Raw genomic sequence first — 24,191 nt, forward strand, 5'->3', positions numbered from 1 at the left:
CAAGGCGAGGCTCACCCAAACAAAATCTAAGGGGAGAGTCCTTGAAATTGATGAAGACTGTCTGCAACATTTCCTAGATGTTCTCCACAAAAAGAACGAAACCACGAAATCCACCGAGGGGGAGATGGAGATATCTAAAAACTTCTGACAGGCCACACCCCAGCAAAAAAACTGACCCCTTTCACTCCCAGGTGCAGGTCATTGCTTCCATTCAAGCACAAGAGCAGGAAGCAGCAAAGCAGACTCTGGAAAAAGCCCAGGCTCTCTATCAAGCCCAGATAGACGAACAGAGAGTGGAGACAAACAGGATCGCAGCAGCTCTGAAAGAAACACAGGACCTGCTGGAGACTGAGCGTCACGTTCAGCCTAAAACTACCACCGAGGAGGAGATGGAGATATTTAAGAACTTCTGGCAGGCAACAGTTGATGAACGGTAAGACTAGCCCTATTTTTAGGCCTCTGCTCGAAAGAATGCCATTACCATACCTAAAAGACTCCAAATCTGTAACTACAAGGTCTATTTTAAAACCTCTTTAACACTGGCCCTATTTTTAGGCCTCTGGTCGAAAATTGCATACCCATACTAAAGAGAGTGTATTTCTGCAACTACAAGGTCTATTTTAATATTTTTTTGATTGTATAATACAGGTAACACTTGGAAGATGTGCTGATATGTGTAAATATTGTGTATATGTTACTGGTTAATAACATATTTTCACATATGGCACAGCTCAAATTGAAAAAGTTGCAGTTTCGCCTGAAAAAAAGCACTTGTGTCTTAAATATTACTTGAAATAAGGCCTAAAAATGTTAATGGCATAGCCAAAGTCATAGCACAACAGGTTTTACAGTCTCTAAACTGATTTGACTTTGATTGAGTAAAGCAGGCCAGCATAAACCAAGCAAAGGCATGCAAAATTCTCATTTTTGGAAGCAGCAGTTGCATTGCCGTATTCTAATTGTATATACTATATAACTAAATATTAACTATATATTCACTTTTCTTATCACTGAGTGTTCAATAATCCTAATAAATCAGTTTGATACCATTTTGAATAATTTTGAGCAGTTATGATGTGTCATATCTGTCATTCATAACAATAACTGGCTCATAATGTGTGTCTATGTGACACTGGTAAGGCCTGTGATCGGCCGATTTACAAGTGTGAGACCATTTTAGATGTGGGATAGTCCAACGGGAGCCATGCGGGGGTGTTTGAGAATCTCCGTTTCTCTTTACTGACTAAAAATCGCAAAATGCAGGGCAAACCCCCCTCTCTACATGGATTGGTCCACCTCACAGAATCGGCTGCCATTTTGCCATTCATTCCGCCCGCGCATTGATACCAGTCACAGTCATGCAACACAGGATGGAGGACACATGAGTGTCGAAATCCGTTGGAATAAATCCATTTTACATCGCCAAAACCGTCAAAACGTACGTTTTTTTTTACCCAATTTATTTTCTCGTGACCAGTGGCTGATGTTGGCATGTATACCCATAACTTTTGAACGGTTTGAAAGAGAGTAATTTCGACGCCGCTGCTCGTTTCCGGGTCGAATCACGAGCCTGCTAGATGTGCTCATCCGCCATGTGCGATCCGTGCTTCGTGATGAGAGATCATACAAAGAGCACAGTTCGTCGATTTTTGGCCAAAATTGTGGCATATCTTCCAGATATGATCTTAGTTCATGTATAATTGTGTTTTGCAGTGTGTAAAATGGCTCCCATGGTTGTTTCGCCCAGAATCTCTTTGTTACACAGGTATTATTTTTTTATTTTTTTATTATTTTATTCCTTTCGCAAAAGTGAATTGTACACATGTACACCACCCCCCCGCCCCCCTCTAGCCCCCTTTAAAGGGGGCTCTCGTTAACAAGAAGATGTATTAATACTTTTGATGGTATAATACAGGTAACACTTGTGAGATGTGTTCATATGTGAAAATATTGTGTATATGTTACTGGTTAATAGTGAATGAAGATGGCACACAGCTCAAATTGAAAAGTTTCAGGTTTGCCTAAAACAAAAGCACTGAAAGCATGAATATCTTTTTTTAAAGATGCAGTTGAAAGCTAAAAACTCTCCTAAATCATAGCACATGTCACAGGGCTGTATAAAAAGATTTGGCTTTGATAAAGTGAAGCAAACACAAGCTATAGAGTTTCTTTGTACAGAGAGGTCGCGGGAGGTCAAGCAGATTTGTCATTTTGAAACCTGTTCCATTGTACTTTTATAAGTACTTTTATGAGTAAAAACTATATATTTCACTTGTTTTATCACTACTAGTATTCAATCTATCCAAATACAGCAGATTGGCATCATTTTGAGCCATTTTGAGCTCTCGTATCTCTCCTCCATGGAATTTTCTCGTCTCCGTCTGTGTTGATGGAGCCCTTTCTAAGGCCTGTGATTGGCGGATTTCATCATGTGACACCTCGTTGGACCCGGATGAATCTCAGGAAAGCAGTAGGCGGGTTCTTGAGTAGATTGACAGACTTTTTAGCCACTAAAAATCCCAATCCGTGCCACGCAACCCCCATGCGTAAAATGATTCGCCGAACAGTAAAATGCTGACCATTTTGTCATAGTTTCACCCAGGACCTCCATTTTGTCACACACACACACACAGAGACACGGAGAGAACACGTCTGAAACGGATTACCATCAATTTCCAGTGCTTTTCTTCACGAAAATCACCTCAAGATACGATGCGTTTACATTTCTTTGCTGTGGAGCGGTTTGTTGTTTGTTGTGTTTCTGGATGTAACTTTTTAATGGTTTCAAGTAGAGGAATGTGGAAGCTATGAGTGGACAGTAAGTCTCTGCTTGGCGAACCGCAAGTCCCTGCTTAGCGAACCGCAAGTCCCTGCTTGGCGAACCGTAAGTCCCTTCTTGGCCTTACTGTTCGCCAAGTCCGTGCTTGGCGAACCGTAAGTCCCTGCTTGGCGAACCGTAAGTCCCTGCTTGGCGAACCGTAAGTCCCTGCTTGGCAAACCGCAAGTCCCTGCTTGGCGAACAGTAAGTCCCTTCTTGGCCTTACTGTTCGCCAAGTCCGTGCTTGTTGAACCGTAAGTCCCTGCTTGGCGAACCGCAAGTCCCTGCTTGGCGAACAGTAAGTCCCTTCTTGGCCTTACTGTTCGCCAAGTCCGTGCTTGTTGAACCGTAAGTCCCTGCTTGGCGAACCGTAAGTCCCTGCTTGGCGAACCGTAAGTCCCTGCTTGGCGAACCGTAAGTCCCTGCTTGGCGAACCGTAAGTCCCTGCTTGGCGAACCGTAAGTCCCTGCTTGGCGAACCGTAAGTCCCTGCTTGGCGAACCGCAAGTCCCTGCTTGGCGAACCGTAAGTCCCTTCTTGGCCTTACTGTTCGCCAAGTCCGTGCTTGTTAAACCGTAAGTCCCTGCTTGGCGAACCGTAAGTCCCTGCTTGGCGAACCGTAAGTCCCTGCTTGGCGAACAGTAAGTCCCTTCTTGGCCTTACTGTTCGCCAAGTCCGTGCTTGGCGAACCGTAAGTCCCTGCTTGGCGAACCGTAAGTCCCTGCTTGGCGAACAGTAAGTCCCTTCTTGGCCTTACTGTTCGCCAAGTCCGTGCTGTTGAACCGTAAGTCCCTGCTTGGCGAACCGTAAGTCCCTGCTTGGCGAACCGTAAGTCCCTGCTTGGCGAACCGTAAGTCCCTGCTTGGCGAACCGTAAGTCCTTGCTTGGCGAACCGTAAGTCCCTGCTTGGCGAACCGTAAGTCCCTGCTTGGCAAACCGTAAGTCCCTACTTGGCGAACCGTAAGTCCCTGCTTGGCGAACCGCAAGTCCCTGCTTGGCGAACCGTAAGTCCCTGCTTGGCGAACCGTAAGTCCCTGCTTGGCGAACCGTAAGTCCCTTCTTGGCCATACTGTTCGCCAAGTCCGTGCTTGTCGAACCGTAAGTCCCTGCTTGGCGAACCGTAAGTCCCTGCTTGGCGAACCGCAAGTCCCTGCTTGGCGAACAGTAAGTCCCTTCTTGGCCTTACTGTTCACCAAGTCCGTGCTTGTTGAACTGTAAGTCCCTGCTTGGCGAACCGCAAGTCCCTGCTTGGCGAACAGTAAGTCCCTTCTTGGCCTTACTGTTCGCCAAGTCCGTGCTTGTTGAACCGTAAGTCCCTGCTTGGCGAACCGTAAGTCCCTGCTTGGCGAACCGTAAGTCCCTGCTTGGCGAACCGTAAGTCCCTGCTTGGCGAACCGCAAGTCCCTGCTTGGCGAACAGTAAGTCCCTTCTTGGCCTTACTGTTCGCCAAGTCCGTGCTTGTTGAACCGTAAGTTCCTGCTTGGCGAACCGTAAGTCCCTGCTTGGCGAACCGTAAGTCCCTGCTTGGCGAACCGTAAGTCCCTGCTTGGCGAACCGTAAGACCCTGCTTGGCGAACCGTAAGTCCCTGCTTGGCGAACAGTAAGTCCCTTCTTGGCCTTACTGTTCGCCAAGTCCGTGCTTGTTGAACCGTAAGTCCCTGCTTGGCGAACCGTAAGTCCCTGCTTGGCGAACCGTAAGTCCCTGCTTGGCGAACCGTAAGTCCCTGCTTGGCCTTACTGTTCTTCAAGTCCATGCTTGGCGAACCGTAAGTCCCTGCTTGGCGAACCGCAAGTCCCTGCTTGGCGAACCGCAAGTCCCTGCTTGGCGAACCGCAAGTCCCTGCTTGGCGAACCGCAAGTCCCTGCTTGGCGAACCGTAAGTCCCTGCTTGGCGAACCGTAAGTCCCTTCTTGGCCTTACTGTTCGCCAAGTCCGTGCTTGTCGAACCGTAAGTCCCTGCTTGGCGAACCGTAAGTCCCTGCTTGGCGAACCGCAAGTCCCTGCTTGGCGAACAGTAAGTCCCTTCTTGGCCTTACTGTTCGCCAAGTCCGTGCTTGTTGAACTGTAAGTCCCTGCTTGGCGAACCGCAAGTCCCTGCTTGGCGAACAGTAAGTCCCTTCTTGGCCTTACTGTTCGCCAAGTCCGTGCTTGTTGAACCGTAAGTCCCTGCTTGGCGAACCGTAAGTCCCTGCTTGGCGAACCGTAAGTCCCTGCTTGGCGAACCGCAAGTCCCTGCTTGGCGAACAGTAAGTACCTTCTTGGCCTTACTGTTCGCCAAGTCCGTGCTTGTTGAACCGTAAGTCCCTGCTTGGCGAACCGTAAGTCCCTGCTTGGCGAACCGTAAGTCCCTGCTTGGCGAACCGTAAGTCCCTGCTTGGCGAACCGTAAGTCCCTGCTTGGCGAACCGTAAGTCCCTGCTTGGCGAACCGTAAGTCCCTGCTTGGCGAACAGTAAGTCCCTTCTTGGCCTTACTGTTCGCCAAGTCCGTGCTTGTTGAACCGTAAGTCCCTGCTTGGCGAACCGTAAGTCCCTGCTTGGCGAACCGTAAGTCCCTTCTTGGCCTTACTGTTCGCCAAGTCCATGCTTGGCGAACCGTAAGTCCCTGCTTGGCGAACCGTAAGTCCCTGCTTGGCGAACCGCAAGTCCCTGCTTGGCGAACAGTAAGTCCCTTCTTGGCCTTACTGTTCGCCAAGTCCGTGCTTGTTAAACCGTAAGTCCCTGCTTGGCGAACCGTAAGTCCCTGCTTGGCGAACCGTAAGTCCCTGCTTGGCGAACCGTAAGTCCCTGCTTGGCGAACCGTAAGTCCCTGCTTGGCGAACCGTAAGTCCCTGCTTGGCGAACCGTAAGTCCCTACTTGGCGAACCGTAAGTCCCTGCTTGGCGAACCGTAAGTCCCTGCTTGGCGAACCATAAGTCCCTGCTTGGCGAACAGTAAGTCCCTTCTTGGCCTTACTGTTCGCCAAGTCCATGCTTGGCGAACCGTAAGTCCCTGCTTGGCGAACCGTAAGTCCCTGCTTGGCGAACCGTAAGTCCCTGCTTGGCGAACCGTAAGTCCCTGCTTGGCGAACCGTAAGTCCCTGCTTGGCGAACCGCAAGTCCCTGCTTGGCGAACAGTAAGTCCCTTCTTGGCCTTACTGTTCGCCAAGTCCGTGCTTGTTGAACCGTAAGTCCCTGCTTGGCGAACCGTAAGTCCCTGCTTGGCGAACCGTAAGTCCCTGCTTGGCGAACAGTAAGTCCCTTCTTGGCCTTACTGTTCGCCAAGTCCATGCTTGGCGAACCGTAAGTCCCTGCTTGTTGAACCGTAAGTCCCTGCTTGGCGAACCGCAAGTCCCTGCTTGGCGAACAGTAAGTCCCTTCTTGGCCTTACTGTTCGCCAAGTCCGTGCTTGTTGAACCGTAAGTCCCTGCTTGGCGAACCGTAAGTCCCTGCTTGGCGAACCGTAAGTCCCTGCTTGGCGAACAGTAAGTCCCTTCTTGGCCTTACTGTTCGCCAAGTCCATGCTTGGCGAACCGTAAGTCCCTGCTTGGCGAACCGTAAGTCCCTGCTTGGCGAACCGCAAGTCCCTGCTTGGCGAACAGTAAGTCCCTTCTTGGCCTTACTGTTCGCCAAGTCCGTGCTTGTTAAACCGTAAGTCCCTGCTTGGCGAACCGTAAGTCCCTGCTTGGCGAACCGTAAGTCCCTGCTTGGCGAACCGTAAGTCCCTGCTTGGCGAACCGTAAGTCCCTGCTTGGCGAACCGTAAGTCCCTGCTTGGCGAACCGTAAGTCCCTGCTTGGCGAACCGTAAGTCCCTGCTTGGCGAACAGTAAGTCCCTTCTTGGCCTTACTGTTCGCCAAGTCCATGCTTGGCGAACCGTAAGTCCCTGCTTGGCGAACCGTAAGTCCCTGCTTGGCGAACCGTAAGTCCCTGCTTGGCGAACCGTAAGTCCCTGCTTGGCGAACCGCAAGTCCCTGCTTGGCGAACAGTAAGTCCCTTCTTGGCCTTACTGTTCGCCAAGTCCGTGCTTGTTGAACCATAAGTCCCTGCTTGTTGAACCGTAAGTCCCTGCTTGTTGAACCGTAAGTCCCTGCTTGGCGAACCGTAAGTCCCTGCTTGGCGAACCGTAAGTCCCTGCTTGGCGAACCGTAAGTCCCTGCTTGGCGAACCGTAAGTCCCTGCTTGGCGAACCGTAAGTCCCTGCTTGGCGAACCGTAAGTCCCTGCTTGGCGAACCGTAAGTCCCTGCTTGGCGAACCGTAAGTCCCTGCTTGGCGAACAGTAAGTCCCTTCTTGGCCTTACTGTTCGCCAAGTCCATGCTTGGCGAACCGTAAGTCCCTGCTTGGCGAACCGTAAGTCCCTGCTTGGCGAACCGCAAGTCCCTGCTTGGCGAACAGTAAGTCCCTTCTTGGCCTTACTGTTCGCCAAGTCCGTGCTTGTTAAACCGTAAGTCCCTGCTTGGCGAACCGTAAGTCCCTGCTTGGCGAACCGTAAGTCCCTGCTTGGCGAACCGTAAGTCCCTGCTTGGCGAACCGTAAGTCCCTGCTTGGCGAACCGTAAGTCCCTGCTTGGCGAACCGTAAGTCCCTGCTTGGCGAACCGTAAGTCCCTGCTTGGCGAACAGTAAGTCCCTTCTTGGCCTTACTGTTCGCCAAGTCCATGCTTGGCGAACCGTAAGTCCCTGCTTGGCGAACCGTAAGTCCCTGCTTGGCGAACCGTAAGTCCCTGCTTGGCGAACCGTAAGTCCCTGCTTGGCGAACCGTAAGTCCCTGCTTGGCGAACCGCAAGTCCCTGCTTGGCGAACAGTAAGTCCCTTCTTGGCCTTACTGTTCGCCAAGTCCGTGCTTGTTGAACCATAAGTCCCTGCTTGTTGAACCGTAAGTCCCTGCTTGTTGAACCGTAAGTCCCTGCTTGGCGAACCGTAAGTCCCTGCTTGTTGAACCGTAAGTCCCTGCTTGTTGAACCGTAAGTCCCTGCTTGGCGAACCGTAAGTCCCTGCTTGGCGAACCGTAAGTCCCTGCTTGGCGAACAGTAAGTCCCTTCTTGGCCTTACTGTTCGCCAAGTCCATGCTTGGCGAACCGTAAGTCCCTGCTTGGCGAACCGTAAGTCCCTGCTTGGCGAACCGCAAGTCCCTGCTTGGCGAACAGTAAGTCCCTTCTTGGCCTTACTGTTCGCCAAGTCCGTGCTTGTTAAACCGTAAGTCCCTGCTTGGCGAACCGTAAGTCCCTGCTTGGCGAACCGTAAGTCCCTGCTTGGCGAACCGTAAGTCCCTGCTTGGCGAACCGTAAGTCCCTGCTTGGCGAACCGTAAGTCCCTGCTTGGCGAACCGTAAGTCCCTGCTTGGCAAACAGTAAGTCCCTTCTTGGCCTTACTGTTCGCCAAGTCCATGCTTGGCGAACCGTAAGTCCCTGCTTGGCGAACCGTAAGTCCCTGCTTGGCGAACCGTAAGTCCCTGCTTGGCGAACCGTAAGTCCCTGCTTGGCGAACCGTAAGTCCCTGCTTGGCGAACCGCAAGTCCCTGCTTGGCGAACAGTAAGTCCCTTCTTGGCCTTACTGTTCGCCAAGTCCGTGCTTGTTGAACCATAAGTCCCTGCTTGTTGAACCGTAAGTCCCTGCTTGGCGAACCGTAAGTCCCTGCTTGGCGAACCGTAAGTCCCTGCTTGGCGAACCGTAAGTCCCTGCTTGGCGAACCGTAAGTCCCTGCTTGGCGAACCGTAAGTCCCTGCTTGGCGAACCGTAAGTCCCTGCTTGGCGAACCGTAAGTCCCTGCTTGGCGAACAGTAAGTCCCTTCTTGGCCTTACTGTTCGCCAAGTCCGTGCTTGGCGAACCGTAAGTCCCTGCTTGGCGAACCGTAAGTCCCTGCTTGGCGAACCGTAAGTCCCTGCTTGGCGAACCGCAAGTCCCTGCTTGGCGAACAGTAAGTCCCTTCTTGGCCTTACTGTTCGCCAAGTCCGTGCTTGTTGAACCGTAAGTCCCTGCTTGGCGAACCGCAAGTCCCTGCTTGGCGAACAGTAAGTCCCTTCTTGGCCTTACTGTTCGCCAAGTCCGTGCTTGTTGAACCGTAAGTCCCTGCTTGTTGAACCGTAAGTCCCTGCTTGGCGAACCGTAAGTCCCTGCTTGGCGAACCGTAAGTCCCTGCTTGGCGAACCGTAAGTCCCTGCTTGGCGAACCGTAAGTCCCTGCTTGGCGAACCGTAAGTCCCTGCTTGGCGAACCGCAAGTCCCTGCTTGGCGAACCGTAAGTCCCTTCTTGGCCTTACTGTTCGCCAAGTCCGTGCTTGTTAAACCGTAAGTCCCTGCTTGGCGAACCGTAAGTCCCTGCTTGGCGAACCGTAAGTCCCTGCTTGGCGAACAGTAAGTCCCTTCTTGGCCTTACTGTTCGCCAAGTCCGTGCTTGGCGAACCGTAAGTCCCTGCTTGGCGAACCGTAAGTCCCTGCTTGGCGAACAGTAAGTCCCTTCTTGGCCTTACTGTTCGCCAAGTCCGTGCTTGTTGAACCGTAAGTCCCTGCTTGGCGAACCGTAAGTCCCTGCTTGGCAAACCGTAAGTCCCTGCTTGGCGAACCGTAAGTCCCTGCTTGGCAAACCGTAAGTCCTTGCTTGGCGAACCGTAAGTCCCTGCTTGGCGAACCGTAAGTCCCTGCTTGGCAAACCGTAAGTCCCTACTTGGCGAACCGTAAGTCCCTGCTTGGCGAACCGCAAGTCCCTGCTTGGCGAACCGCAAGTCCCTGCTTGGCGAACCGTAAGTCCCTGCTTGGCGAACCGTAAGTCCCTTCTTGGCCATACTGTTCGCCAAGTCCGTGCTTGTCGAACCGTAAGTCCCTGCTTGGCGAACCGTAAGTCCCTGCTTGGCGAACCGCAAGTCCCTGCTTGGCGAACAGTAAGTCCCTTCTTGGCCTTACTGTTCGCCAAGTCCGTGCTTGTTGAACTGTAAGTCCCTGCTTGGCGAACCGCAAGTCCCTGCTTGGCGAACAGTAAGTCCCTTCTTGGCCTTACTGTTCGCCAAGTCCGTGCTTGTTGAACCGTAAGTCCCTGCTTGGCGAACCGTAAGTCCCTGCTTGGCGAACCGTAAGTCCCTGCTTGGCGAACCGTAAGTCCCTGCTTGGCGAACCGCAAGTCCCTGCTTGGCGAACAGTAAGTCCCTTCTTGGCCTTACTGTTCGCCAAGTCCGTGCTTGTTGAACCGTAAGTTCCTGCTTGGCGAACCGTAAGTCCCTGCTTGGCGAACCGTAAGTCCCTGCTTGGCGAACCGTAAGTCCCTGCTTGGCGAACCGTAAGTCCCTGCTTGGCGAACCGTAAGTCCCTGCTTGGCGAACAGTAAGTCCCTTCTTGGCCTTACTGTTCGCCAAGTCCGTGCTTGTTGAACCGTAAGTCCCTGCTTGGCGAACCGTAAGTCCCTGCTTGGCGAACCGTAAGTCCCTGCTTGGCGAACCGTAAGTCCCTGCTTGGCCTTACTGTTCGCCAAGTCCATGCTTGGCGAACCGTAAGTCCCTGCTTGGCGAACCGCAAGTCCCTGCTTGGCGAACCGCAAGTCCCTGCTTGGCGAACCGCAAGTCCCTGCTTGGCGAACCGCAAGTCCCTGCTTGGCGAACCGTAAGTCCCTGCTTGGCGAACCGTAAGTCCCTTCTTGGCCTTACTGTTCGCCAAGTCTGTGCTTGTCGAACCGTAAGTCCCTGCTTGGCGAACCGTAAGTCCCTGCTTGGCGAACCGCAAGTCCCTGCTTGGCGAACAGTAAGTCCCTTCTTGGCCTTACTGTTCGCCAAGTCCGTGCTTGTTGAACTGTAAGTCCCTGCTTGGCGAACCGCAAGTCCCTGCTTGGCGAACAGTAAGTCCCTTCTTGGCCTTACTGTTCGCCAAGTCCGTGCTTGTTGAACCGTAAGTCCCTGCTTGGCGAACCGTAAGTCCCTACTTGGCGAACCGTAAGTCCCTGCTTGGCGAACCGCAAGTCCCTGCTTGGCGAACAGTAAGTCCCTTCTTGGCCTTACTGTTCGCCAAGTCCGTGCTTGTTGAACCGTAAGTCCCTGCTTGGCGAACCGTAAGTCCCTGCTTGGCGAACCGTAAGTCCCTTCTTGGCCTTACTGTTCGCCAAGTCCATGCTTGGCGAACCGTAAGTCCCTGCTTGGCGAACCGTAAGTCCCTGCTTGGCGAACCGCAAGTCCCTGCTTGGCGAACAGTAAGTCCCTTCTTGGCCTTACTGTTCGCCAAGTCCGTGCTTGTTAAACCGTAAGTCCCTGCTTGGCGAACCGTAAGTCCCTGCTTGGCGAACCGTAAGTCCCTGCTTGGCGAACCGTAAGTCCCTGCTTGGCGAACCGTAAGTCCCTGCTTGGCGAACCGTAAGTCCCTGCTTGGCGAACCGTAAGTCCCTGCTTGGCGAACCGTAAGTCCCTGCTTGGCGAACCGTAAGTCCCTTCTTGGCCTTACTGTTCGCCAAGTCCGTGCTTGTCGAACCGTAAGTCCCTGCTTGGCGAACCGTAAGTCCCTGCTTGGCGAACCGTAAGTCCCTGCTTGGCGAACCGTAAGTCCCTGCTTGGCGAACCGTAAGTCCCTGCTTGGCGAACCGTAAGTCCCTGCTTGGCGAACCGTAAGTCCCTGCTTGGCGAACCGCAAGTCCCTGCTTGGCGAACAGTAAGTCCCTTCTTGGCCTTACTGTTCGCCAAGTCCGTGCTTGTTGAACCGTAAGTCCCTGCTTGTTGAACCGTAAGTCCCTGCTTGGCGAACCGCAAGTCCCTGCTTGGCGAACCGCAAGTCCCTGCTTGGCGAACCGCAAGTCCCTGCTTGGCGAACCGCAAGTCCCTGCTTGGCGAACCGCAAGTCCCTGCTTGGCGAACAGTAAGTCCCTTCTTGGCCTTACTGTTCGCCAAGTCCGTGCTTGGCGAACCGTAAGTCCCTGCTTGGCGAACCGTAACTCCCTGCTTGGCGAACCGTAAGTCCCTGCTTGGCGAACCGTAAGTCCCTGCTTGGCGAACCGCAAGTCCCTGCTTGGCGAACAGTAAGTCCCTTCTTGGCCTTACTGTTCGCCAAGTCTGTGCTTGTCGAACCGTAAGTCCCTGCTTGTCGAACCGTAAGTCCCTGCTTGGCGAACCGTAAGTCCCTGCTTGGCGAACCGTAAGTCCCTGCTTGGCGAACCGTAAGTCCCTGCTTGGCGAACCGTAAGTCCCTGCTTGGCGAACCGCAAGTCCCTGCTTGGCGAACCGCAAGTCCCTGCTTGGCGAACCGCAAGTCCCTGCTTGGCGAACCGCAAGTCCCTGCTTGGCGAACCGCAAGTCCCTGCTTGGCGAACCGCAAGTCCCTGCTTGGCGAACCGCAAGTCCCTGCTTGGCGAACCGCAAGTCCCTGCTTGGCGAACCGCAAGTCCCTGCTTGGCGAACCGTAAGTCCCTGCTTGGCCTTACTGTTCGCCAAGTCCCTGCTTGGCGAACCGTAAGTCCCTGCTTGGCGAACCGCAAGTCCCTGCTTGGCGAACAGTAAGTCCCTTCTTGGCCTTACTGTTCGCCAAGTCCGTGCTTGTTGAACTGTAAGTCCCTGCTTGGCGAACCGTAAGTCCCTGCTTGGCGAACCGTAAGTCCCTACTTGGCGAACCGCAAGTCCCTGCTTGGCGAACCGTAAGTCCCTGCTTGGCGAACCGCAAGTCCCTGCTTGGCGAACCGTAAGTACTTGCTTGGCGAACCGTAAGTCCCTGCTTGGCGAACCGTAAGTCCCTGCTTGGCGAACTGTAAGTCCCTTCTTGGCCTTACTGTTTGCCAAGTCCGTGCTTGTCGAACCGTAAGTCCCTGCTTGGCGAACCGTAAGTCCCTGCTTGGCGAACCGCAAGTCCCTGCTTGGCGAACAGTAAGTCCCTTCTTGGCCTTACTGTTCGCCAAGTCCGTGCTTGTTGAACTGTAAGTCCCTGCTTGGCGAACCGCAAGTCCCTGCTTGGCGAACAGTAAGTCCCTTCTTGGCCTTACTGTTCGCCAAGTCCGTGCTTGGCGAACCGTAAGTCCGTGTTTGGCGAACCGTAAGTCCCTGCTTGGCGAACCGTAAGTCCCTGCTTGGCGAACCGTAAGTCCCTGCTTGGCGAACCGTAAGTCCCTGCTTGGCGAACCGTAAGTCCCTGCTTGGTGAACCGCAAGTCCCTGCTTGGCGAACAGTAAGTCCCTTCTTGGCCTTACTGTTCGCCAAGTCCGTGCTTGTTGAACCGTAAGTCCCTGCTTGGCGAACCGTAAGTCCCTGCTTGGCGAACCGTAAGTCCCTGCTTGGCGAACCGTAAGTCCCTGCTTGGCGAACCGTAAGTCCCTGCTTGGCGAACCGTAAGTCCCTGCTTGGCGAACCGTAAGTCCCTGCTTCGCGAACCGTAAGTCCCTGCTTGGCGAACCGTAAGTCCCTGCTTGGCGAACAGTAAGTCCCTTCTTGGCCTTACTGTTCGCCAAGTCTGTGCTTGTTGAACCATAAGTCCCTGCTTGTTGAACCGTAAGTCCCAGCTTGGCGAACCGTAAGTCCCTGCTTGGCGAACCGTAAGTCCCTGCTTGGCGAACCGTAAGTCCCTGCTTGGCGAACCGTAAGTCCCTGCTTGGCGAACCGTAAGTCCCTGCTTGGCGAACCGTAAGTCCCTGCTTGGCGAACCGTAAGTCCCTGCTTGGCGAACCGTAAGTCCCTGCTTGGCGAACAGTAAGTCCCTTCTTGGCCTTACTGTTCGCCAAGTCCGTGCTTGTTGAACCATAAGTCCCTGCTTGGCGAACCGTAAGTCCCTGCTTGGCGAACCGTAAGTCCCTGCTTGGCGAACCGTAAGTCCCTGCTTGGCGAACCGTAAGTCCCTGCTTGGCGAACCGTAAGTCCCTGCTTGGCGAACCGCAAGTCCCTGCTTGGCGAACAGTAAGTCCCTTCTTGGCCTTACTGTTCGCCAAGTCCGTGCTTGTTGAACTGTAAGTCCCTGCTTGGCGAACCGTAAGTCCCTGCTTGGCGAACCGTAAGTCCCTACTTGGCGAACCGCAAGTCCCTGCTTGGCGAACCGTAAGTCCCTGCTTGGCGAACCGCAAGTCCCTGCTTGGCGAACCGTAAGTCCTTGCTTGGCGAACCGTAAGTCCCTGCTTGGCGAACCGTAAGTCCCTGCTTGGCGAACCGTAAGTCCCTGCTTGGCGAACCGTAAGTCCCTTCTTGGCCTTACTGTTTACCAAGTCCGTGCTTGTCGAACCGTAAGTCCCTGCTTGGCGAACCGTAAGTCCCTGCTTGGCGAACCGCAAGTCCCTGCTTGGCGAACAGTAAGTCCCTTCTTGGCCTTACTGTTCGCCAAGTCCGTGCTTGTTGAACCGTAAGTCCCTGCTTGGCGAACCGTAAGTCCCTGCTTGGCGAACCGTAAATCCCTGCTTGGCGAACCGTAAGTCCCTGCTTGGCGAACCGTAAGTCCCTGCTTGGCGAACCGTAAGTCCCTGCTTGGCGAACCGTAAGTCCCTGCTTGGCGAACCGCAAGTCCCTGCTTGGCGAACAGTAAGTCCCTTCTTGGCCTTACTGTTCGCCAAGTCCGTGCTTGTCGAACCGTAAGTCCCTGCTTGGCGAACCGTAAGTCCCTGCTTGGCGAACCGCAAGTCCCTGCTTGGCGAACAGTAAGTCCCTTCTTGGCCTTACTGTTCGCCAAGTCCGTGCTTGTTGAACCGTAAGTCCCTGCTTGGCGAACCGTAAGTCCCTGCTTGGCGAACCGTAAGTCCCTGCTTGGCGAACCGTAAGTCCCTGCTTGGCGAACCGTAAGTCCCTGCTTGGCGAACCGTAAGTCCCTGCTTGGCGAACCGTAAGTCCCTGCTTGGCGAACCGCAAGTCCCTGCTTGGCGAACCGCAAGTCCCTGCTTGGCGAACCGCAAGTCCCTGCTTGGCGAACCGTAAGTCCCTTCTTGGCCTTACTGTTCGCCAAGTCCGTGCTTGTCGAACCGTAAGTCCCTGCTTGGCGAACCGTAAGTCCCTGCTTGGCGAACCGCAAGTCCCTGCTTGGCGAACAGTAAGTCCCTTCTTGGCCTTACTGTTCGCCAAGTCCGTGCTTGTTGAACCGTAAGTCCCTGCTTGGCGAACCGCAAGTCCCTGCTTGGCGAACAGTAAGTCCCTTCTTGGCCTTACTGTTCGCCAAGTCCGTGCTTGTTGAACCGTAAGTCCCTGCTTGGCGAACCGTAAGTTCCTGCTTGGCGAACCGTAAGTCCCTGCTTGGCGAACCGTAAGTCCCTGCTTGGCGAACCGTAAGTCCCTGCTTGGCGAACCGTAAGTCCCTGCTTGGCGAACCGCAAGTCCCTGCTTGGCGAACCGCAAGTCCCTGCTTGGCGAACCGCAAGTCCCTGCTTGGCGAACCGCAAGTCCCTGCTTGGCGAACAGTAAGTCCCTGCTTGGCGAACAGTAAGTCCCTTCTTGGCCTTACTGTTCGCCAAGTCCGTGGTTGTTGAACCGTAAGTCCCTGCTTGTTGAACCGTAAGTCCCTGCTTGGCGAACCGTAAGTCCCTGCTTGGCGAACTGTAAGTCCCTGCTTGGCGAACCGTAAGTCCCTGCTTGGCGAACCGTAAGTCCCTGCTTGGCGAACCGTAAGTCCCTGCTTGGCGAACCGTAAGTCCCTTCTTGGCCTTACGGTTCGCCAAGTCCGTGCTTGTCGAACCGTAAGTCCCTGCTTGGCGAACCGTAAGTCCCTGCTTGGCGAACCGCAAGTCCCTGCTTGGCGAACAGTAAGTCCCTTCTTGGCCTTACTGTTCGCCAAGTCCGTGCTTGTTGAACCGTAAGTCCCTGCTTGGCGAACCGCAAGTCCCTGCTTGGCGAACAGTAAGTCCCTTCTTGGCCTTACTGTTCACCAAGTCCGTGCTTGTTGAACCGTAAGTCCCTGCTTGGCGAACCGTAAGTCCCTGCTTGGCGAACCGTAAGTCCCTGCTTGGCGAACCGTAAGTCCCTGCTTGGCGAACCGTAAGTCCCTGCTTGGCGAACCGTAAGTCCCTGCTTGGCGAACCGTAAGTCCCTGCTTGGCGAACCGCAAGTCCCTGCTTGGCGAACAGTAAGTCCCTTCTTGGCCTTACTGTTTGCCAAGTCCGTGCTTGTTGAACCGTAAGTCCCTGCTTGGCGAACCGTAAGTCCCTGCTTGGCGAACCGTAAGTCCCTGCTTGGCGAACCGTAAGTCCCTGCTTGGCGAACCGTAAGTCCCTGCTTAGCGAACCGCAAGTCCCTGCTTGGCGAACAGTAAGTCCCTTCTTGGCTTTTCTGTTCGCCAAGTCCGTGCTTGTCGAACCGTAACTCCCTGCTTGTCGAACCGTAACTCCCTGCTTGGCGAACCGTAAGTCCCTACTTGGCGAACCGTAAGTCCCTGCTTGGCGAACCATAAGTCCCTGCTTGGCGAACCGCAAGTCCCTGCTTGGCGAACCGCAAGTCCCTGCTTGGCGAACCGCAAGTCCCTGCTTGGCGAACCGCAAGTCCCTGCTTGGCGAACTGTAAGTCCCTGCTTGGCGAACTGTAAGTCCCTGCTTGGCGAACAGTAAGTCCCTTCTTGGCCTTACTGTTCGCCAAGTCCGTGCTTGTTGAACCGTAAGTCCCTGCTTGGCGAACCGTAAGTCCCTGCTTGGCGAACCGTAAGTCCCTGCTTGGCGAACCGTAAGTCCCTGCTTGGCGAACCGCAAGTCCCTGCTTGGCGAACAGTAAGTCCCTTCTTGGCCTTACTGTTCGCCAAGTCCGTGCTTGTTGAACCGTAAGTCCCTGCTTGGCGAACCGTAAGTCCCTGCTTGGCGAACCGTAAGTCCCTGCTTGGCGAACCGTAAGTCCCTGCTTGGCGAACCGTAAGTCCCTGCTTGGCGAACCGTAAGTCCCTGCTTGGCGAACAGTAAGTCCCTGCTTGGCGAACAGTAAGTCCCTGCTTGGCGAACCGCAAGTCCCTGCTTGGCGAACAGTAAGTCCCTTCTTGGCCTTACTGTTCGCCAAGTCCGTGCTTGTTGAACCGTAAGTCCCTGCTTGACGAACCGTAAGTCCCTGCTTGGCGAACCGTAAGTCCCTGCTTGGCGAACCGTAAGTCCCTGCTTGGCGAACCGTAAGTCCCTGCTTGGCGAACCGTAAGTCCCTGCTTGGCGAACCGCAAGTCCCTGCTTGGCGAACCGCAAGTCCCTGCTTGGCGAACCGTAAGTCCCTGCTTGGCGAACAGTAAGTCCCTTCTTGGCCTTACTGTTCGCCAAGTCCGTGGTTGTTGAACCGTAAGTCCCTGCTTGTTGAACCGTAAGTCCCTGCTTGGCGAACCGTAAGTCCCTGCTTGGCGAACCGTAAGTCCCTGCTTGGCGAACCGTAAGTCCCTGCTTGGCGAACCGTAAGTCCCTGCTTGGCGAACCGTAAGTCCCTTCTTGGCCTTACGGTTCGCCAAGTCCGTGCTTGTCGAACCGTAAGTCCCTGCTTGGCGAACCGTAAGTCCCTGCTTGGCGAACCGCAAGTCCCTGCTTGGCGAACAGTAAGTCCCTTCTTGGCCTTACTGTTCGCCAAGTCCGTGCTTGTTGAACCGTAAGTCCCTGCTTGGCGAACCGCAAGTCCCTGCTTGGCGAACAGTAAGTCCCTTCTTGGCCTTACTGTTCACCAAGTCCGTGCTTGTTGAACCGTAAGTCCCTGCTTGGCGAACCGTAAGTCCCTGCTTGGCGAACCGTAAGTCCCTGCTTGGCGAACCGTAAGTCCCTGCTTGGCGAACCGTAAGTCCCTGCTTGGCGAACCGTAAGTCCCTGCTTGGCGAACCGTAAGTCCCTGCTTGGCGAACCGCAAGTCCCTGCTTGGCGAACAGTAAGTCCCTTCTTGGCCTTACTGTTTGCCAAGTCCGTGCTTGTTGAACCGTAAGTCCCTGCTTGGCGAACCGTAAGTCCCTGCTTGGCGAACCGTAAGTCCCTGCTTGGCGAACCGTAAGTCCCTGCTTGGCGAACCGTAAGTCCCTGCTTAGCGAACCGCAAGTCCCTGCTTGGCGAACAGTAAGTCCCTTCTTGGCTTTTCTGTTCGCCAAGTCCGTGCTTGTCGAACCGTAACTCCCTACTTGTCGAACCGTAACTCCCTGCTTGGCGAACCGTAAGTCCCTACTTGGCGAACCGTAAGTCCCTGCTTGGCGAACCATAAGTCCCTGCTTGGCGAACCGCAAGTCCCTGCTTGGCGAACCGCAAGTCCCTGCTTGGCGAACCGCAAGTCCCTGCTTGGCGAACCGCAAGTCCCTGCTTGGCGAACCGCAAGTCCCTGCTTGGCGAACTGTAAGTCCCTGCTTGGCGAACAGTAAGTCCCTTCTTGGCCTTACTGTTCGCCAAGTCCGTGCTTGTTGAACCGTAAGTCCCTGCTTGGCGAACCGTAAGTCCCTGCTTGGCGAACCGTAAGTCCCTGCTTGGCGAACCGCAAGTCCCTGCTTGGCGAACAGTAAGTCCCTTCTTGGCCTTACTGTTCGCCAAGTCCGTGCTTGTTGAACCGTAAGTCCCTGCTTGGCGAACCGTAAGTCCCTGCTTGGTGAACCGTAAGTCCCTGCTTGGCGAACCGTAAGTCCCTGCTTGGCGAACCGTAAGTCCCTGCTTGGCGAACCGTAAGTCCCTGCTTGGCGAACCGTAAGTCCCTGCTTGGCGAACAGTAAGTCCCTGCTTGGCGAACCGCAAGTCCCTGCTTGGCGAACAGTAAGTCCCTTCTTGGCCTTACTGTTCGCCAAGTCCGTGCTTGTTGAACCGTAAGTCCCTGCTTGACGAACCGTAAGTCCCTGCTTGGCGAACCGTAAGTCCCTGCTTGGCGAACCGTAAGTCCCTGCTTGGCGAACCGTAAGTCCCTGCTTGGCGAACCGTAAGTCCCTGCTTGGCGAACCGCAAGTCCCTGCTTGGCGAACCGCAAGTCCCTGCTTGGCGAACCGTAAGTCCCTGCTTGGCGAACCGTAAGTCCCTTCTTGGCCTTACTGTTCGCCAAGTCCGTGCTTGTCGAACCGTAAGTCCCTGCTTGGCGAACCGTAAGTCCCTGCTTGGCGAACCGTAAGTCCCTGCTTGGCGAACCGCAAGTCCCTGCTTGGCGAACCGTAAGTCCCTGCTTGGCGAACCGTAAGTCCCTGCTTGGCGAACCGTAAGTCCCTGCTTGGCGAACCGCAAGTCCCTGCTTGGCGAACCGCAAGTCCCTGCTTGGCGAACCGCAAGTCCCTGCTTGGCGAACCGCAAGTCCCTGCTTGGCGAACCGCAAGTCCCTGCTTGGCGAACCGTAAGTCCCTGCTTGGCGAACCGTAAGTCCCTGCTTGGCGAACCGTAAGTCCCTGCTTGGCGAACCGTAAGTCCCTGCTTGGCGAACCGTAAGTCCCTGCTTGGCGAACCGCAAGTCCCTGCTTGGCGAACCGCAAGTCCCTGCTTGGCGAACCGTAAGTCCCTTCTTGGCCTTACTGTTCGCCAAGTCCGTGCTTGTCGAACCGTAAGTCCCTGCTTGGCGAACCGTAAGTCCCTGCTTGGCGAACCGTAAGTCCCTGCTTGGCGAACCGCAAGTCCCTGCTTGGCGAACAGTAAGTCCCTTCTTGGCCTTACTGTTCGCCAAGTCCGTGCTTGTCGAACCGTAAGTCCCTGCTTGGCGAACCGTAAGTCCCTGCTTGGCGAACCGCAAGTCCCTGCTTGGCGAACAGTAAGTCCCTTCTTGGCCTTACTGTTCGCCAAGTCCGTGCTTGTTGAACCGTAAGTCCCTGCTTGGCGAACCGCAAGTCCCTGCTTGGCGAACAGTAAGTCCCTTCTTGGCCTTACTGTTCGCCAAGTCCGTGCTTGTTGAACCGTAAGTCCCTGCTTGGCGAACCGTAAGTCCCTGCTTGGCGAACCGTAAGTCCCTGCTTGGCGAACCGTAAGTCCCTGCTTGGCGAACCGTAAGTCCCTGCTTGGCGAACCGTAAGTCCCTGCTTGGCGAACAGTAAGTCCCTTCTTGGCCTTACTGTTCGCCAAGTCCGTGCTTGGCGAACCGTAAGTCCCTGCTTGGCGAACCGTAAGTCCCTGCTTGGCGAACCGTAAGTCCCTGCTTGGCGAACCGTAAGTCCCTGCTTGGCGAACCGCAAGTCCCTGCTTGGCGAACAGTAAGTCCCTTCTTGGCCTTACTGTTCGCCAAGTCCGTGCTTGTTGAACCGTAAGTCCCTGCTTGGCGAACCGTAAGTCCCTGCTTGGCGAACTGTAAGTCCCTGCTTGGCGAACCGTAAGTCCCTGCTTGGCGAACCGTAAGTCCCTGCTTGGCGAACCGCAAGTCCCTGCTTGGCGAACCGTAAGTCCCTGCTTGGCGAACCGTAAGTCCCTTCTTGGCCTTACTGTTCGCCAAGTCCGTGCTTGTCGAACCGTAAGTCCCTGCTTGGCGAACCGTAAGTCCCTGCTTGGCGAACCGCAAGTCCCTGCTTGGCGAACAGTAAGTCCCTGCTTGGCCTTACTGTTCGCCAAGTCCGTGCTTGTTGAACCGTAAGTCCCTGCTTGGCGAACCGCAAGTCCCTGCTTGGCGAACCGCAAGTCCCTGCTTGGCGAACCGCAAGTCCCTGCTTGGCGAACCGCAAGTCCCTGCTTGGCGAACCGCAAGTCCCTGCTTGGCGAACCGTAAGTCCCTTCTTGGCCTTACTGTTCGCCAAGTCCGTGCTTGTTGAACCGTAAGTCCCTGCTTGGCGAACCGTAAGTCCCTTCTTGGCCTTACTGTTCGCCAAGTCCGTGCTTGTTGAACCGTAAGTCCCTGCTTGGCGAACCGCAAGTCCCTGCTTGGCGAACAGTAAGTCCCTTCTTGGCCTTACTGTTCGCCAAGTCCGTGCTTGTTGAACCGTAAGTCCCTGCTTGGCGAACCGTAAGTCCCTGCTTGGCGAACCGTAAGTCCCTGCTTGGCGAACCGTAAGTCCCTGCTTGGCGAACCGTAAGTCCCTGCTTGGCGAACCGCAAGTCCCTGCTTGGCGAACCGTAAGTCCCTGCTTGGCGAACCGTAAGTCCCTTCTTGGCCTTACTGTTCGCCAAGTCCGTGCTTGTCGAACCGTAAGTCCCTGCTTGGCGAACCGTAAGTCCCTGCTTGGCGAACCGCAAGTCCCTGCTTGGCGAACAGTAAGTCCCTGCTTGGCCTTACTGTTCGCCAAGTCCGTGCTTGTTGAACCGTAAGTCCCTGCTTGGCGAACCGCAAGTCCCTGCTTGGCGAACCGCAAGTCCCTGCTTGGCGAACCGCAAGTCCCTGCTTGGCGAACCGCAAGTCCCTGCTTGGCGAACCGCAAGTCCCTGCTTGGCGAACCGTAAGTCCCTTCTTGGCCTTACTGTTCGCCAAGTCCGTGCTTGTTGAACCGTAAGTCCCTGCTTGGCGAACCGTAAGTCCCTTCTTGGCCTTACTGTTCGCCAAGTCCGTGCTTGTTGAACCGTAAGTCCCTGCTTGGCGAACCGCAAGTCCCTGCTTGGTGAACAGTAAGTCCCTTCTTGGCTTTTCTGTTCGCCAAGTCCGTGCTTGTCGAACCGTAACTCCCTACTTGTCGAACCGTAACTCCCTGCTTGGCGAACCGTAAGTCCCTACTTGGCGAACCGTAAGTCCCTGCTTGGCGAACCATAAGTCCCTGCTTGGCGAACCGCAAGTCCCTGCTTGGCGAACCGCAAGTCCCTGCTTGGCGAACCGCAAGTCCCTGCTTGGCGAACCGCAAGTCCCTGCTTGGCGAACCGCAAGTCCTTGCTTGGCGAACTGTAAGTCCCTGCTTGGCGAACAGTAAGTCCCTTCTTGGCCTTACTGTTCGCCAAGTCCGTGCTTGTTGAACCGTAAGTCCCTGCTTGGCGAACCGTAAGTCCCTGCTTGGCGAACCGTAAGTCCCTGCTTGGCGAACCGTAAGTCCCTGCTTGGCGAACCGCAAGTCCCTGCTTGGCGAACAGTAAGTCCCTTCTTGGCCTTACTGTTCGCCAAGTCCGTGCTTGTTGAACCGTAAGTCCCTGCTTGGCGAACCGTAAGTCCCTGCTTGGTGAACCGTAAGTCCCTGCTTGGCGAACCGTAAGTCCCTGCTTGGCGAACCGTAAGTCCCTGCTTGGCGAACCGTAAGTCCCTGCTTGGCGAACCGTAAGTCCCTGCTTGGCGAACAGTAAGTCCCTGCTTGGCGAACCGCAAGTCCCTGCTTGGCGAACAGTAAGTCCCTTCTTGGCCTTACTGTTCGCCAAGTCCGTGCTTGTTGAACCGTAAGTCCCTGCTTGACGAACCGTAAGTCCCTGCTTGGCGAACCGTAAGTCCCTGCTTGGCGAACCGTAAGTCCCTGCTTGGCGAACCGTAAGTCCCTGCTTGGCGAACCGTAAGTCCCTGCTTGGCGAACCGCAAGTCCCTGCTTGGCGAACCGCAAGTCCCTGCTTGGCGAACCGTAAGTCCCTGCTTGGCGAACCGTAAGTCCCTTCTTGGCCTTACTGTTCGCCAAGTCCGTGCTTGTCGAACCGTAAGTCCCTGCTTGGCGAACCGTAAGTCCCTGCTTGGCGAACCGTAAGTCCCTGCTTGGCGAACCGCAAGTCCCTGCTTGGCGAACCGTAAGTCCCTGCTTGGCAAACCGTAAGTCCCTGCTTGGCGAACCGTAAGTCCCTGCTTGGCGAACCGCAAGTCCCTGCTTGGCGAACCGCAAGTCCCTGCTTGGCGAACCGTAAGTCCCTGCTTGGCGAACCGTAAGTCCCTTCTTGGCCTTACTGTTCGCCAAGTCCGTGCTTGTCGAACCGTAAGTCCCTGCTTGGCGAACCGTAAGTCCCTGCTTGGCGAACCGTAAGTCCCTGCTTGGCGAACCGCAAGTCCCTGCTTGGCGAACTGTAAGTCCCTGCTTGGCGAACAGTAAGTCCCTTCTTGGCCTTACTGTTCGCCAAGTCCGTGCTTGTTGAACCGTAAGTCCCTGCTTGGCGAACCGTAAGTCCCTGCTTGGCGAACCGTAAGTCCCTGCTTGGCGAACCGTAAGTCCCTGCTTGGCGAACCGCAAGTCCCTGCTTGGCGAACAGTAAGTCCCTTCTTGGCCTTACTGTTCGCCAAGTCCGTGCTTGTTGAACCGTAAGTCCCTGCTTGGCGAACCGTAAGTCCCTGCTTGGCGAACCGTAAGTCCCTGCTTGGCGAACCGTAAGTCCCTGCTTGGCGAACCGTAAGTCCCTGCTTGGCGAACCGTAAATCCCTGCTTGGCGAACCGTAAGTCCCTGCTTGGCGAACAGTAAGTCCCTGCTTGGCGAACCGCAAGTCCCTGCTTGGCGAACAGTAAGTCCCTTCTTGGCCTTACTGTTCGCCAAGTCCGTGCTTGTTGAACCGTAAGTCCCTGCTTGACGAACCGTAAGTCCCTGCTTGGCGAACCGTAAGTCCCTGCTTGGCGAACCGTAAGTCCCTGCTTGGCGAACCGTAAGTCCCTGCTTGGCGAACCGTAAGTCCCTGCTTGGCGAACCGCAAGTCCCTGCTTGGCGAACCGCAAGTCCCTGCTTGGCGAACCGCAAGTCCCTGCTTGGCGAACCGTAAGTCCCTTCTTGGCCTTACTGTTCGCCAAGTCCGTGCTTGTCGAACCGTAAGTCCCTGCTTGGCGAACCGTAAGTCCCTGCTTGGCGAACCGTAAGTCCCTGCTTGGCGAACCGCAAGTCCCTGCTTGGCGAACAGTAAGTCCCTTCTTGGCCTTACTGTTCGCCAAGTCCGTGCTTGTCGAACCGTAAGTCCCTGCTTGGCGAACCGTAAGTCCCTGCTTGGCGAACCGTAAGTCCCTGCTTGGCGAACCGCAAGTCCCTGCTTGGCGAACAGTAAGTCCCTTCTTGGCCTTACTGTTCGCCAAGTCCGTGCTTGTCGAACCGTAAGTCCCTGCTTGGCGAACCGTAAGTCCCTGCTTGGCGAACCGCAAGTCCCTGCTTGGCGAACAGTAAGTCCCTTCTTGGCCTTACTGTTCGCCAAGTCCGTGCTTGTTGAACCGTAAGTCCCTGCTTGGCGAACCGCAAGTCCCTGCTTGGCGAACAGTAAGTCCCTTCTTGGCCTTACTGTTCGCCAAGTCCGTGCTTGTTGAACCGTAAGTCCCTGCTTGGCGAACCGTAAGTCCCTGCTTGGCGAACCGTAAGTCCCTGCTTGGCGAACCGTAAGTCCCTGCTTGGCGAACCGTAAGTCCCTGCTTGGCGAACCGTAAGTCCCTGCTTGGCGAACCGTAAGTCCCTGCTTGGCGAACAGTAAGTCCCTTCTTGGCCTTACTGTTCGCCAAGTCCGTGCTTGGCGAACCGTAAGTCCCTGCTTGGCGAACCGTAAGTCCCTGCTTGGCGAACCGTAAGTCCCTGCTTGGCGAACCGTAAGTCCCTGCTTGGCGAACCGCAAGTCCCTGCTTGGCGAACAGTAAGTCCCTTCTTGGCCTTACTGTTCGCCAAGTCCGTGCTTGTTGAACCGTAAGTCCCTGCTTGGCGAACCGTAAGTCCCTGCTTGGCGAACCGTAAGTCCCTGCTTGGCGAACCGTAAGTCCCTGCTTGGCGAACCGCAAGTCCCTGCTTGGCGAACCGCAAGTCCCTGCTTGGCGAACC

This window comes from Anarhichas minor, unplaced genomic scaffold (genome assembly GCF_050575085.1).
Source record: "Anarhichas minor isolate MPS153535 unplaced genomic scaffold, ASM5057508v1 ptg000033l, whole genome shotgun sequence".
NCBI lineage: Eukaryota > Metazoa > Chordata > Actinopteri > Perciformes > Anarhichadidae > Anarhichas > Anarhichas minor.